The 13,626-nt window shown below is 41.4% G+C and overlaps 1 non-coding gene across 1 annotated transcript; it reads right to left on the bottom strand.

Moving 5' to 3' along the window:
- Positions 1-2,755: 2,755 nt before the first annotated feature.
- LOC112997061 (uncharacterized) lies at positions 2,756-8,840 on the bottom strand. Its single transcript, XR_010389013.1, has 2 exons — positions 8,238-8,840; positions 2,756-5,036 (listed from the first exon to the last, which is right to left on the bottom strand). It is a non-coding gene; the product is annotated as an uncharacterized LOC112997061 (transcript).
- Between the last annotated feature and the right edge of the window lie 4,786 nt (positions 8,841-13,626).

The following is a 13,626-nucleotide window of genomic DNA, read 5'->3' as shown; positions in this document are numbered from 1 at the left end:
TTCATGGATAGGTGTTTCTAGCACACTTTTGGTCATTCTTTCCTGCTGCTCTTGGATCTCCCCAACACTGAGGAAGTAGGTTACGTAATCTAGAATAACCTGACTATTTTGAGGGCATCAGTCCTCCTGATGATTTCTCCTTTAAGACTGATTAAGAAGAAAACCAGATTAACTGGTAATATCCTTTTCCTCCTTGGTAGAGGGACTGGTGAGCTGTATGTACAACCGCAGGGAGGCTGCAGCCAGCAAGCAAGGAGCAGCTCCCTTGTGCTGCTGTAAGCAAGCAAATGATGAATGACAGCAACAACCACCCAGCATTTTTTCCAGACTTACTGCAGCTCCGTTGCATCTCCTTTTTCCTTCTGTATCTTTAAGCTTCGGGGGAAAAAACCCGGCTTCCCGCACTCGTGCGGTGCTCAGTACTTGAGGGCCGTGTAGCCGGACTGCGGCGTTACCGCGGAGCCGCCGCCCCGCCAGGTGCGCTGTGACATCAGGGGCGCCCCGTGATGTCGTGCGGGCGCACTGCATGCTGGGCGTTGTAGCTGGGAAGACGCTGCCCCGCGCCTAGCTCGTAGGATCCGCTGGGTTGCAACCAGCGCAGCAAGAGCATAGCCAAAAAGAATTAATATTTCATAACATGTTGCAATTCTATATGAAAAATGGAAATGAAAATCATATATCATGTGTTTTATTTTTCATTTCGTATTTTTCTGATTATTTAGTTTCTACCCTGGTAGCTTTTGGTCTCTGTAGAAAGAAATGTGTATGTTTTTCAGGTTTGGGAAAATCTTGGACCACCAAGCAAACATAAAAGATTTAGGGCTGCCCCCAAAATGTTCAGATCGGGGTGGGGAGGGGGGGGTTATTTTTTGATGAACTACTGCAATGTGCTAAATACTTTGTACGCCTTCAGGAAAAGACATTTCGGTAATCTCTTGTGTATGGCACATTGTTTGTAGAGGAAATATTCCCAGTTGATACTTGTGTGTTCTGTTACAGAACAGTTTGTGGTAGAAGTTGTTTTCCTGTATAAACACAGTATTTCACTTCACAAAGGAGATCACTGATTGTAAAGTACATTGACCAAATATTCATGTTTTAAGGTTCTGTGTGAATAAACAGGTAAGCAGGCTTACCCTGTAGGTCATATTTAATTTAAAAGAAAAGTAATGCCAAGGAGGAAAAGCACTTGGGTAGCAAACAATCTTGAGGTAACGCACAAGACAAAAAGCATCATGAGCACTGCAATTAGCTTTTAGGCATTATTCCTAATAAAAACTTATGTAGCAATGTTTCTACTGTTGGAGTTTTTTCCCCACTTGGCAAAAATAGTTTGCAGCTGATCACTAGCAAAGATAAAGGCCATCTACAGCTCTCAGAGATCAGTATGTTAATTATATCTGCCTGATGGTACTCCAGCATTTGAAATTTACTTACCATACTGATGCCCTGCTTGGTGCTGGTATCTTATGTGACCCTTAACAAAATTTGGCTTTGTGTATATAGATAGGTATTTATAGCATATGTATGTGGCGTAAGGGAAATATTTTCAGTCTTTATTCTTCTATAATTTCCTTTTTTCCATACTGGAAGGGAAAGAGGTGAATTGTTTATTATCCTTTGGGAACATACTAATCTGCTGTTTCTCACCACAGCCTTACATTTACCTCCATTTCCTGTTGACCTGCTATTATATCATTTTGTACTTCACTCTAAATAGCTAATGTAATTTAAAGACTTAATGAAACAGTTTCAAATAACATTTAAAATTATCCCACAAACTCATTCTTTTCTTTTAGATAGTTATTCCATATTTCAACAACTGATGTTTTGGGTTTCAGAGTTTGAGGTTTGAACATACCTGTGTATCAGGTCTTTTGACTGTTCCACCATTCTGAATTTAACAGACCACTTGTATTTGTACAAACCTCCTTTAAACATACATTCACACATGCACAAGGAGAATTCAGTCAATGCAGCTGTTGTAGCACTGTGTCCAAATGCTTCATGTTTATATACGTAATCACACTTTCTCATGCAAGCCTTTTTACCAGATGAAGCTTAGGTTATGCCAATTGCCCAAATCAAGTTAAGAGAGTAACTTCAAACCTAGTCAAGGGTAATTCCTGCTCAATTGAAAATCAGGACCTTTGAAGTCTTCCTCCCACTGAAATTAAATGACAGCACAGTATTGTGCTCTGATAGCAGCACTAGGCACTTAATTCAACTATGTAAGATTTTAACACTTTTAACACAAGTTTATACATAGTATTTAACCTCTACAGGGACAAGCTGGCACACTTTTAGCTTCTTAGTGCTTCAAACAGGACTACATCCTTTGCTGCCAAAGTTGTTTCCTTGTTCTGAAATAAGGAAAGGTAATTTTCTGTAATTTGTAAGAACATTGTTTTCAAGGCCTAACCTAGTCTGAGTTAATTAAAAATCATGCTTATTTTAGCCATGAAGACAATGCACAGAGCATCCTAGTGTAATCCTATTATGATATCATGATGCCATGTTAGAGCATGCTGTGATTGTACCAAACAGTAATTTTAAAATGTTACTATATGGCTTTTATCAGAATTAGTTTGCTATTTTTAGAAAGGTAGAAAGTGTGAGGAAAATGTATGTTTATGTGAATTTGTGTCAGAAACTGAGCAATAAGTTTTACACATTGATCCCGTGTGAATTTACAAGGAAATTAGACCGATTTTCCATTTTCTTTGGATGCATAGCCCTTGACACCTGAAGAATGTAAAATTTAAACAGTGTACAAAGTTTATTTAAAATGAGACATTGAAATGTTATTTGAAGTGCATACTATTTTTTACAAAATATACAACTAACTAGCAGTTTTATAAACATATCTATCAAAGATCACAGTCAGCATCTTTTACAAAAATTTTATGGTATCAACATGACTAAAAAAGAACAGACATTCAAGATAATTTTGTAGAGACTGACAACTTCTGCTTCCTAGGACATTTCAGTACTACTTGTTTTATTTTTCCATCTGTAAAGGAACATGTATATATAGCTCTCTGATAGATGCATTAGGTTTTTCTTATTTTAGCAAAGCTAATGGAATAATTATGGTTGTATAAAATAACCAGTGCCACACTAAACCCATATATTCATTCATAAGACATAACTGTTAAATATTTGCTTACTCTTCACCCTTCTTGCTTTTCCATACTCCATGCTTTACTTCTAAACAGAAAAATAGCCATAGATGGACTTGAAAGGTAAATTATAATAATAGTTGCAACTTTAGTGGTACTATAGTATGGTTCTAATTTTGGAAAACTGCTTTTTTCAAAACTCTGGGCATTTACACAGATGAATTTTTGTTGCTGTATTGACAAGTTTAACCATCTTTCTATGGCACTGATGATCTTCTGAAACTTCAGAACAGGGTCATGTTAAACTTCCTTCTTTTTTTTTTTTTTTCCTTCCTATATAGAGAAATATGAAACTCCTGTGAAGTTCTTCCAGTAAGAATATGACAAGGTTTTGCACGGATACCTGCACTGATTAGAATATTTCAGTTATCCAGTTTTCTTGATTGCTGTTCTTTCACTTTCTTGTTAGAAAGTATGTGTTGGGAGACAGAATGACACTGCTAATCCTCACATCTTTACATAGTCCCCTCTATTTAGAAAAATGTTGATATTTCAAAATTCATGCAGTGTCTTACATCTAGATGTGAATTATTTTCAGGTTTGTTTTTACTTTCTGTCAATGAAAGTTTGGCTACAATGTATTGTCTTATCATATGTAGCAGGTTTGTAATTTCTACTGATATAAAAAGGAGCTTTGAAAAGTGTGTTTTTAAAAACAAAAAGTAAAATAAAAGCTTTAAGTATCCTTGACCTCCAAGGCTGAAAAGAACAGCTTGCTTTCTGTTTGAAGTTCTCTTTCATTGTAATGCCATATTCCAAATGTTCCATTCATTTTAATTACAGGAATTACACTGGGGTTGACCAGACAAAGGTTGCTTTTCAATGGTCTATTTTTATGCTCTATGTGTAATATCGTAGTTGGTATTTTAGGAAAACTACTGTTAAGCAAATACCTTTATTACTGAATTTCCAGATATATTTTGGCTGTCTGGTTTGACAGCCCAGTTTAAGAAAACAAATGATAGGCTCTGCAATAACAGCTCTTTAGACAGGAGGATGGGCTTGACCTTAAGGCTTGACTGGGGAGATCTGAGTTATCAGTTTTGTACTAGGCTTTGCATGACCCTTGGCTAATCTCTTATCTCTCTGTGCCTCAATTCTGTTATCTGTAGAGCGAGGGATAATAATACTTCTTTTGCTTTCTTATACTGTAAGCTCTTCCACGTGGGAACTCTTGCTACATGTGAATCCAGTATGATCACTAGTATGGTGCAGACTTTGGTACTATTACAGTAAAACATTCTATGTTACTATTAAGGTAAATCCATAGAAATGTAATGTTAGGTATTAAAAACATATATATATAAATATATGAGAGTAAAAACTAAAAATGGACTTTTACAGTTCTGTGCTGGAGTCTGACATTGTTTCACACTAAATATTTCCCCTACACACAGCCTGAATTAAATACAGTCAATGGCATGTACAATTTCCTCTCAGAATAGCACAGACCATTAAGAGTCTGCATGGACAGATGCTGCTTAATGCCACTGGATATCCATTTCAGGTGTCTGATGCTTCATTTAATCTTTAACTTTTACTGGCCATTATGAGATTCAAAGAATTTATACTGAATGTTTTAACCAGATAAGCTTCCTGTACATCTTCCCCATCCCCACCCTTTTTCTCCCACCCCTCCACTTCTAGTCATGGGCCTTTGTTCCAGTCTTTCAGAATGTGATATACAAGACTGTTGAAAACTTTCTTTTCAAATGGACAGCTTCAATACAGGACTGTTGTATTTGTACCAGGTCAGCTGTTGTCGACCCAAACCTAGATTTATGACTAATTTCTCTGTCAGTGAAATTGTTGTAGCTTCTCATTCGAAACACTGAAAAGCCCATTATGAAGTTGCTGGAGAAAAGAAAAAAAAAACAGAGAGAGAGAGAGAGAGAGAGAGAAATATCCATTAGTGAGAGATTTAGTAATCTAATGTCTTATAAAAATAAAATATATTATTTCCAAAATACATGGTTGAAATTTGAGAAAGTTTTTCTTAATTGGAGAAACTGAAAAGGTTAAAAAAAAAAGGCACCGAGAGCAAAAAGGCCTCTAACATTAGATTTTCTTCCAGTTTTCTGTCCTTTTTGCCTATGTAACTGATTGAAAAATCAAGTTCAACTGTTTCTCATTTCAAATCTTGTGGCAAAAAGAGAGGCGGTTATGATCATCCCAGTTTCCAACCACCTGTTGAAATTCAGGATTAAGGGTCCATCCTATTTGCATCTGCAAATAGCTTTATCCATATGTACAACTGCATTGACATCAATGAGATTACTCACATGAGTCAGGTTACCCAGGCATGTAAATATTTGCTGAATTAGGACCTAAAACTGGAAGGGAATGTAAATGTAGATGGTAAATCTTACTTAAGATAAAGGGCTGAGCACCCACAATGCTAACTGAAGTTAACAGAGGGTTAGTTCAGGTGTCTGTCACCCGTCCTCCCCCAGTCAAGCTTTATAGATTTCTTAATAGCTTTATGAAGCAGAATTATCTTTAACTACATGCCTATAAAATGTATTATGAATTAATAAGTATACTGTTTTGCTCCATCAATGACCTTTGTTACAAGAAATCAGCTCCCTACATGAAAGGAGATAACTTTAAGGATAGCTTTTAGCTTGATATTCTGTATGGAAAATAATTCCAGTGTAAGTGCATGCATCTGCAATCTCAAGCTAAATGTCTTATATAGTATTTCAGAGCATATTAGAGAAAATGTAGATGTTCTCTGCACAGACAATCTCCAGTCTATGGATGTTGGGCTTACTCTTAAAAGGAACTGAAGCAAGCCATTCAGTAGTGATTCAAGAAATCTGTAGACCGAAATTCCACTGTCCCTATCATTCAGCTCACTTAGCCTCTGCATGCTGAGCGAATTGATCTGATTGCTTATCTTGTTATGTTTACCCTTAAACTGATGAGAGAGATCTCATTTAGTCTGTCTCTTGTTGAAGTGAACACAGTGATGAGACATGACACTCAATAGTAAAGCATTCTTCTGGAACATCCCTCTTGAATATAAACCTCAAAAATATTCTAGTTGCTGCTTAATTCTGCCACTCAGATGGCAGCAAGGCTGAGATTAAAACTGAAGAGATGGAAATCTTTCTTCAGCCTCACACATTTGCCAGTTTACCATCCCATATGCACATTCCATTTGTTTATAGGCCAGCCCTATAGAGTGGGTGATACCTTTTTGAATGGTTGCTTGGGGAGTGGTGTGGCTTTTTAAACAAGGTAGTTACTGCATTGACGAGATGCTCGGTATAGGATTGTTAGAAGTTTGACTTTGGTCTCCTTCTCACTGTTAACTGCTTAGTAAATTGAAACTTCTTGGCTCCAGAGAGTGTGGGTTTGGCCCTCATTTAATTAGGATGCTGTCACGCCTGGGGCTACAACATTATTTTGATATATATCGAGTTTAGAAGATGTGAAACTATTGACTGCATGTTTTATTCATTCTTAAATTGCAAGAGAGGCATGGCTTCCTTTTGATGCCTACCCTATTTACATATGCTACCTGTGTGCTCCTAGAGTCACTTAGTATTTGAATGTATATGCCCTCATCAGCTGTAAAGCATTAATGTTTTGCACTTGTATGGCCTTTCATCCGAGGATCTCAAAGTCTTTTACTGACAATGATGGAGAATTGCAGTCCCCTTTGAAGTGGGTAAACGCTGCTACCTTCTTGTTACTGACGGGCAGAGTCAGGAGCTGCCGCCCTGCTGCTGCAGGCAAGTGTCTGTGCGAGAACCTGGAAGTCTCGGTGCCTGGTCTCCAATCTTGCTGCTGGTTTGTGTCTCCCTTACAGTCACTACACCCTGGCTTACTTGGCAGCTTTGCCAATAGCCTTAAGTTTTTGTAGAGCAGCACGTCTTCCTATTTTATCAATTTGAGAGTGCTTCACCCTACCCAGAAGTGAAGGTGCGTCTGCAGAGGGAGGTGAGCTGCAGGGCCAACCCGAGCGAGGCGGCGAGACCGACCCCCCTCGCGCGCCCGGGTTCGTGTCAGGGAGTTCACATAACACAAACACCCATGTCTCACCGCACGTTTTCCCCACGACCCTATTTTGGGAACAAATCCCCGGGCCCGGAGACCAAACGAAACCGCGTCTGTGGTTTGGTCAGTAAAACGCCTCGCCAACCGTTCCGAGGCCTCATGAGGCGACGCGCTCCCGCCGGCCCAGGCCTGGCGCCTGGCCGCGCTGCCGCAGGCGCGACCGTTACCTCCAGCGGCGGCGGGGGCGGCGGGCGCTCAGGGGAAGGGCACTCTGGAGTGGAGCGGCACACAGCGCCGCTGCGAGCAGCCGTGCCGGTGGGGCTTCCTGCGCAGGGCCAGGTTCGCTGCGAGCCGGGGGAGAGAAAGGCGGGAGGGGGGGAGAGTGGGTGAGGGTCCATAAACCCGCCATTTACAACTGAAGCGCCGCGACAGGCGCCTCGCCGCCCGCCCCCCCGCCGCCGCGCGGCCAAGCGCCGCCTCCCCGCCGCGCCCTTCCCGCGCCTCTGCCCCCGCGCAGGTGCCGCGACGCGCTGCCGGGCGACACCCGACGCCGCCCGGGAGCCCCCCGTCCCTCGGTGGACCCCGCGGCGGCGCCGCAGGTGCCCCGGCCCCTCCCCCCCGCGGACCGTTAGGCGGCGGCCCCGAGGCCCCTGTCCGCAGCGGGCGGCGGCTGCGGGCGCTGCCCGGGCTTCAGGTTCCTGGTTAGCACCGGCTCGGGCTGGAGGCGTGAGCGCCTCGCGGGCCGTCCCGCAGGCCGGGAGGCGGCGGCGCCTCCGCCCTCGAGGCGAGCAGGGCGCCGCAGGCGACCACCCGTGAGGGCGCCCGGCCCCCGGGCCGCCTCCCCCCCCCCGGCTGCGGGACCGGCCTCGCCGGCTGCGCCCTCCGCGGAGCCGAAAGCCTCGCGGGGCTGCCCGGGCTTTAAAGCACTTCGTTAAACGGAGTGGCGGTACACAAGTACAGCTAGAAACCCGCCGTGTAGGTAGAAGCACGTCTGGAGCGAGGTAACTGCAGCAAAGTGCAGCTACGCGGTAGCGGTACGGCGGCTCCTACCTGGCCTCTGTCCGCCGGCGAGGAGGAGGGTCACCACGAGGAAAAACGCGGTGCGGAGGAGCTGGTGGAGCCTCATTTTTGCCGCCGCAGGAGGTGGATGCGCCGCGGTGCGTGTATCGGCGTGTGTATGTGCGTGTGTATCGGCGTGTATCGGCTCACATCGCCGTGCCAAGCGCCGGAACCAGCCGCCAGCTGCGCTTCCAGCGAGGTTAATGATCACACGGGACAAGGTTGCCGCTTCTGCACTGCGGTCGGTGCCTCCCTCGCTTCCCTTCTCCCTTTCCTCTCTCTTTTTTTGTCACTCCCCCTTGTTTTCCATAAGCAAACAATGAAGGAATGAAAACTCCGTGTAAACAGTAGCCTCCGTCGGTGCATGCGGGGCAAGGAGCCTCGCGAACAATGCGGCAGCTTCACTTTAAATTCAGCCCAGGCAGGGGGAGAAAAATATGTAAAACAAGACCTGAGGTTCCCTCCCCCATTTGCAACTGTTTAAACTTTGCATTGCCCATATTGGTCCCACATGCAGAAAGCCATGGCAATGGCAGGAAGTCCCCCCCCCCCTTTTGTCCCTCCTGAAAGGACCGCGGAGCCCGTGCCTGGAGGTCCCCCGAAGCACGGCGCTCCTCGCCGCTCAAATGCTTTCTCTCTCCGCTAAACTAGCTGCCAAGTAGCCGCTATTCAAAGCGAAACTGCTAGCAGTTAAGGCTAATGTATGTCTTTTGTACCAGCAAGTATTTTTAAAGGGTCGGAATATTCTGGAATTAATTTGTGAGGTTTTCGGCAATGTTGGGTGAAATAGAGGAATTATACGGTGTAACTTAACACAGCACAATTTTAGGAAAATCTTAGGCTGGGTATTACATTTACATAACCCACTGTACATTGCGTTGCATTTTTACTAGATTATGGTGAGAGCTAGTTTTAAAAAATTATGCTGAAAACAGCTGGTATAGTTAAAGTGCAGCTACGGACGCCTAGAGAGAAGAAAGACAAACCCTACAAAATGTATTAAGACCAGTGATGGTTTTGAACTCCAGCAAATTATTGTCATAAGATTAAATTGGATTGGTCCTGTTCTTATTCTGACCTGCTTGGGGTGGAATACAACCTGATGATTTGGAAAATGACAATTTATCTTTTATGGGGAAAAAGTTTTAAAATGTAGAGAAAAGAGTAAATTTCTGTGTAGATAAACTACTGTTGTTAATAGAAATGTGTTACTGGAAGTGGCCTAAAGTTCTATAGAGTGAAATATATGTTTTTTTAATTCAGTTACCCCTGTATTTTTTCCCCCTGTTGTGATTTCTCTAAAAGCCAATTTAACTTAAAAATCTACTTCAGTCCCTGTGCTTATGGAGATATTCATCATTACCAAGTTGTCGATTGGTCTAGATAAGGTATGTGTATTTGAATTAACAGTGATATGCAGCTTGAATACATAGTTGTTATTTTAAAATAGTTTTAAGACTGTTGAGAAAGATGTCTTGGGCAAAATACTAACAAAGGAAATCCTCTGCTGATTGATAATATTGGTCTGTCACAAGCCACACAAACTTCCCGGTGTTCATCTTTACAGGTTGGTGGTTGTTGTTATCTGTGTCTGTTCACTCTCTGGCTGTGAAGCTAGACTTCTGTTTAATATTAATTATGTAATTATGGCTAGGTATTTCAGCTGGAATCAGGATGCCGTTGTGCCAGTGACAGAATTGTCTCAAAGAGTGTATCATTTCAAATATAAAGGTGATGGAGAGGGAATGGAAACATAGTGGAGAAGGGCTGTGGCCAGATTATACAGCAAGTTTTTAGCAGAATCAAGGTTAGGTACTCAATATCCTAAATTGCATCCCAATGTCTTCTCCACAGGAACACCTTTTTGGATGCATTCACTTGTTCACCATGAATTAGAACACACTGGCCACCTCTTTCATACAGCCCTGTAAATGATGATGACTTTCAATCAGCATTGAGCTATATAAGATTCAGACTCATAACCTTAAGGTGAAAAGTAGTTTAGACTTCAAAGTGATAGGGACTTTGTAAATAGTTAAACGGGTAGAAAGAATGCATAGACCATTGCCAGTCCCCCAGGCCATCTAGGCCTTTTCTGCACCTGTATTTGTTGAAGTTTACAGATATTCTGAGGAGACAACATATTCAGGGGACTGAATAAGATGTAATATTCTGCAGTACTTGCACCTTTTCTTACTGAGCTATCCATTCCACAGCTACTCTGTGTATGTATGCAAAAATCTGTTTGCATAATAAAGTCCAGCTCACTATAACATGTGCATCACAGATTTCTCATAATTGTGATGTTAGGAAGAGGGATTTTTGCATGCTTACCTGCTGAAGAAATTTCTAACATGTATTATAGCCTTACTCCTTAATTTACAATTCTTTTGCAATTAATTTCCTTCAGGTATTTGCTTCTTTCACATGGTATACCTCTGCTTGAAATTAGGCAAAGAACAACCAGACAAAATGCAACAATGTAGTATTTTTGTGGGTTTTTTCAATTTTTTTTAATTGGTTCAAGAGAAAAGGGAATGTAATGAAAAGTACTTTGGAAAGCTGGAGAGCTGTAGGTCATGCTTTATGAGCTAGAAGAGGTCGTTCCTTGAATCAAAAGCTTCCCTTCCTATAATCCAAAAGAAGCACAATGAAAGGGCAATGATTTCAACATTTATTACCTGTATCGTTGTTATTTTTCCAGCAGGCACCCCATTCCCTCCTTCCCCCTTGATAGGATCAAAATGGTCGAATTACCAGTTTACTTACTACACGCAGGTAAGACTTAGTGGAAATCATTTCAAAAGTAACAACAAAGAAAATTTAGGTCCGTCTTTCCTGGCTATTGAACATTGACTATAAGCAAAAAAGATGGCATAGTTTATGGTTAAGATTGCTTGACACATTTCAGTAAGTGGTATTCAGCACTTTATCACTTCAGTGATGTATGTTGTTCTGGATGACATCCTGTACAGAATGTCTGCTGCTGCCCATTTATTTATTTGGGAAAAATCCATATGAACTCTTTGTGTCATTTCTAAGAATGAGACTGGGAGAAATAAGAGGAAAGAGATTGCAGGAATTTTTTTTGTTGCGTATGCAGAAACATGAAATCTTATGAAAATTTGAACGAGAGAGCAAAGGATGTTCTGTTTTGAAGTCAGATTTGCAGGGGAGATGGTGGAAAGAGATGGAGGAGTGTAGGTATAGGTACCTTTGAGACAGGAAGATGCTTTTTTGTGAGGATAGGTGGTGTAGAGGACAGCAGTTATTTGAAGAAATTATTAGGATCACAACAGAGAAAATAGTGGGTAGGAGCAGGAAAATTGATAGTAGTAAGAATAGGCAGGGTTGGGTGATAACAGCTGGAGAGAGGAAGGTAATTGGGCATTCCCTATTAAGGACCAAGAGATTAGCATTCCCTGCTGGACCAGTAATTGAACCCAGTTTCTGAATCCTGCTTTTTCCTTGGAAGCCAACACATAGCTGTAAGCTACTGTGAAAAACAATGTTTGTCACTAATCTTTGAGAGCAGGTTTTGAATGCTACCAGTATAAAATATTAAATGAAGTTTCTCAAGTACAGAAATGAACTGTGACAATATGTGTTTCAATCTCTGTATCTCAGTTCTCCTCACTAGAATATCATCTTTTCCCTCCTGGAGATACTGTGAAAATACATTCATTAATCATTGTAGAGCTCTACTGTGCTATGAGGAGACATCCAGAATGCTCAGCAGAATGATGATAAAAATGAAAATTCATATTTATTTTGACTTAGAAGTGTCAGCTAAGAGTAAATATCATAATTTCTAATTAGATTTTCTAATCCTCTGTTCCCCAAATTCATCTGACTGATCCTGAGAGATTATTTGGTTAACCAGACAAGATCAGGGATAAAAATCTTCTTTTAAAGAATTTGGTGAACTCAATAATCAAGTCCAATGGTAAAGGCCATTAGGAGAAGTTCTAGGACTCTCTCAGCTCCTCTGTGCTACACTGCAAGATGGTATATGAGCTATGCAACAAAAGAAGGAAAAAATGTGGAAGGCTGTTGTGTGAGTTGCTGCTCTGGAATATTTGAAGGGAAGAAGTTGGCAAAGAAATGATCAAAGAGAGAAATTTTGAAATATAGTTTAGGCACCTGTAATGCCTTCTTTCAGCAGAAGTTTCATTGGGATTATTATCTCACGGTCGTGTTGGGTGTATGTGCCAACAGAAATGTGTGAGGGCACAAGGCTATCCAATTTAAACCTGATGCCAAATTCATATTTCAAGAAAAGATAGTTGTCTGAATTATTTTTGCCACAGTGATTTTTTTTTTTCCTCATGGGTTAGAAGATATTTCTACAAATTTGGTTGTGTGGCTTAGGTAGCTCCAAATCCGAAGTGTGGCTTAGGTAGCTCCAAATCCAAAGTAATTAAAGATATGCCATGAAGGGCTACAGAATTTCACTCTATTTTAACAGAGACTGTCTGCATAGCATTGCTACAGTTTCCAAGCCAAACAATACCACCAGTATACAGGATGAGTTTTCTTCAGGCCAGGATATAAATACAGAAGTCCATATAGTGTTTGCCTCCTTCACCGATTATAATCGTGAAAAATACTTTTTCTAGACAAAAACTTACCTTCTAAGATATTACAATTTCATCAGAAAATGATGAACTTTCTACAATGATTTTTATCAGTGTTTGGAAACTAGAACCCATTCTCCCTCCTTTGCATTTTATGTTTTTTCTGGGGAGGAAAAGAAAAGTCTGCTTCTCTGCCTGCCTGTGGTCAGCTGCGTTTCCTGCTTGGGAGATGACAGTGCTCCGGAAGGAGATTGTATTCAAGTTGTTCACCAGGCAGAGAGAAGACTTTCCAGGGCCGTAACCTGATCCTGGAGACAGATGTGTGCAAGGAAAGGAAATGGGGAATGGCTCTGAGAGGCTAAACCTTGTATAATTTCGACTGCTTTTCTTCTGTTTGCGAGGTATTCCATGTGAGTTGCAGGGATGCACAACCTAGAAAGTACATTTTCTGCAATCGTAAGCTGCGAAGAAAGGTGCCTGGTCTCTGACTGCATTCTGGGATTTTACTGCAAGACACATTAGAATGATAGTAAACCAGAAAAGGACTCACTGATACACTTCAATCTTTCCTACTTCTATTGTGTATGTCTGTAGGATTGATTTCCTTTAATACAGTGAATCTAGTACCAGCTACTCACCTGGATAATCACAAAAGTCATTCCTAGACAAACGTTGATTTCATCAACTTCCTACTGAACTCTGTTAGTGGATTTTCTTTTTCTTTAATGAAACGCATAGGTGCATAGGCTTGAAGTTGCACTTATTTTTTAATTTTTTTTCAGCAGTCTGCCCTAACAGATTTT

Source organism: Dromaius novaehollandiae, chromosome 4 (assembly GCF_036370855.1).
Source record: "Dromaius novaehollandiae isolate bDroNov1 chromosome 4, bDroNov1.hap1, whole genome shotgun sequence".
NCBI classification, from domain to species: domain Eukaryota; kingdom Metazoa; phylum Chordata; class Aves; order Casuariiformes; family Dromaiidae; genus Dromaius; species Dromaius novaehollandiae.
Note: the sequence above shows the minus strand (reverse complement) of the source record. Positions and strands in the feature narration are given on the sequence as shown.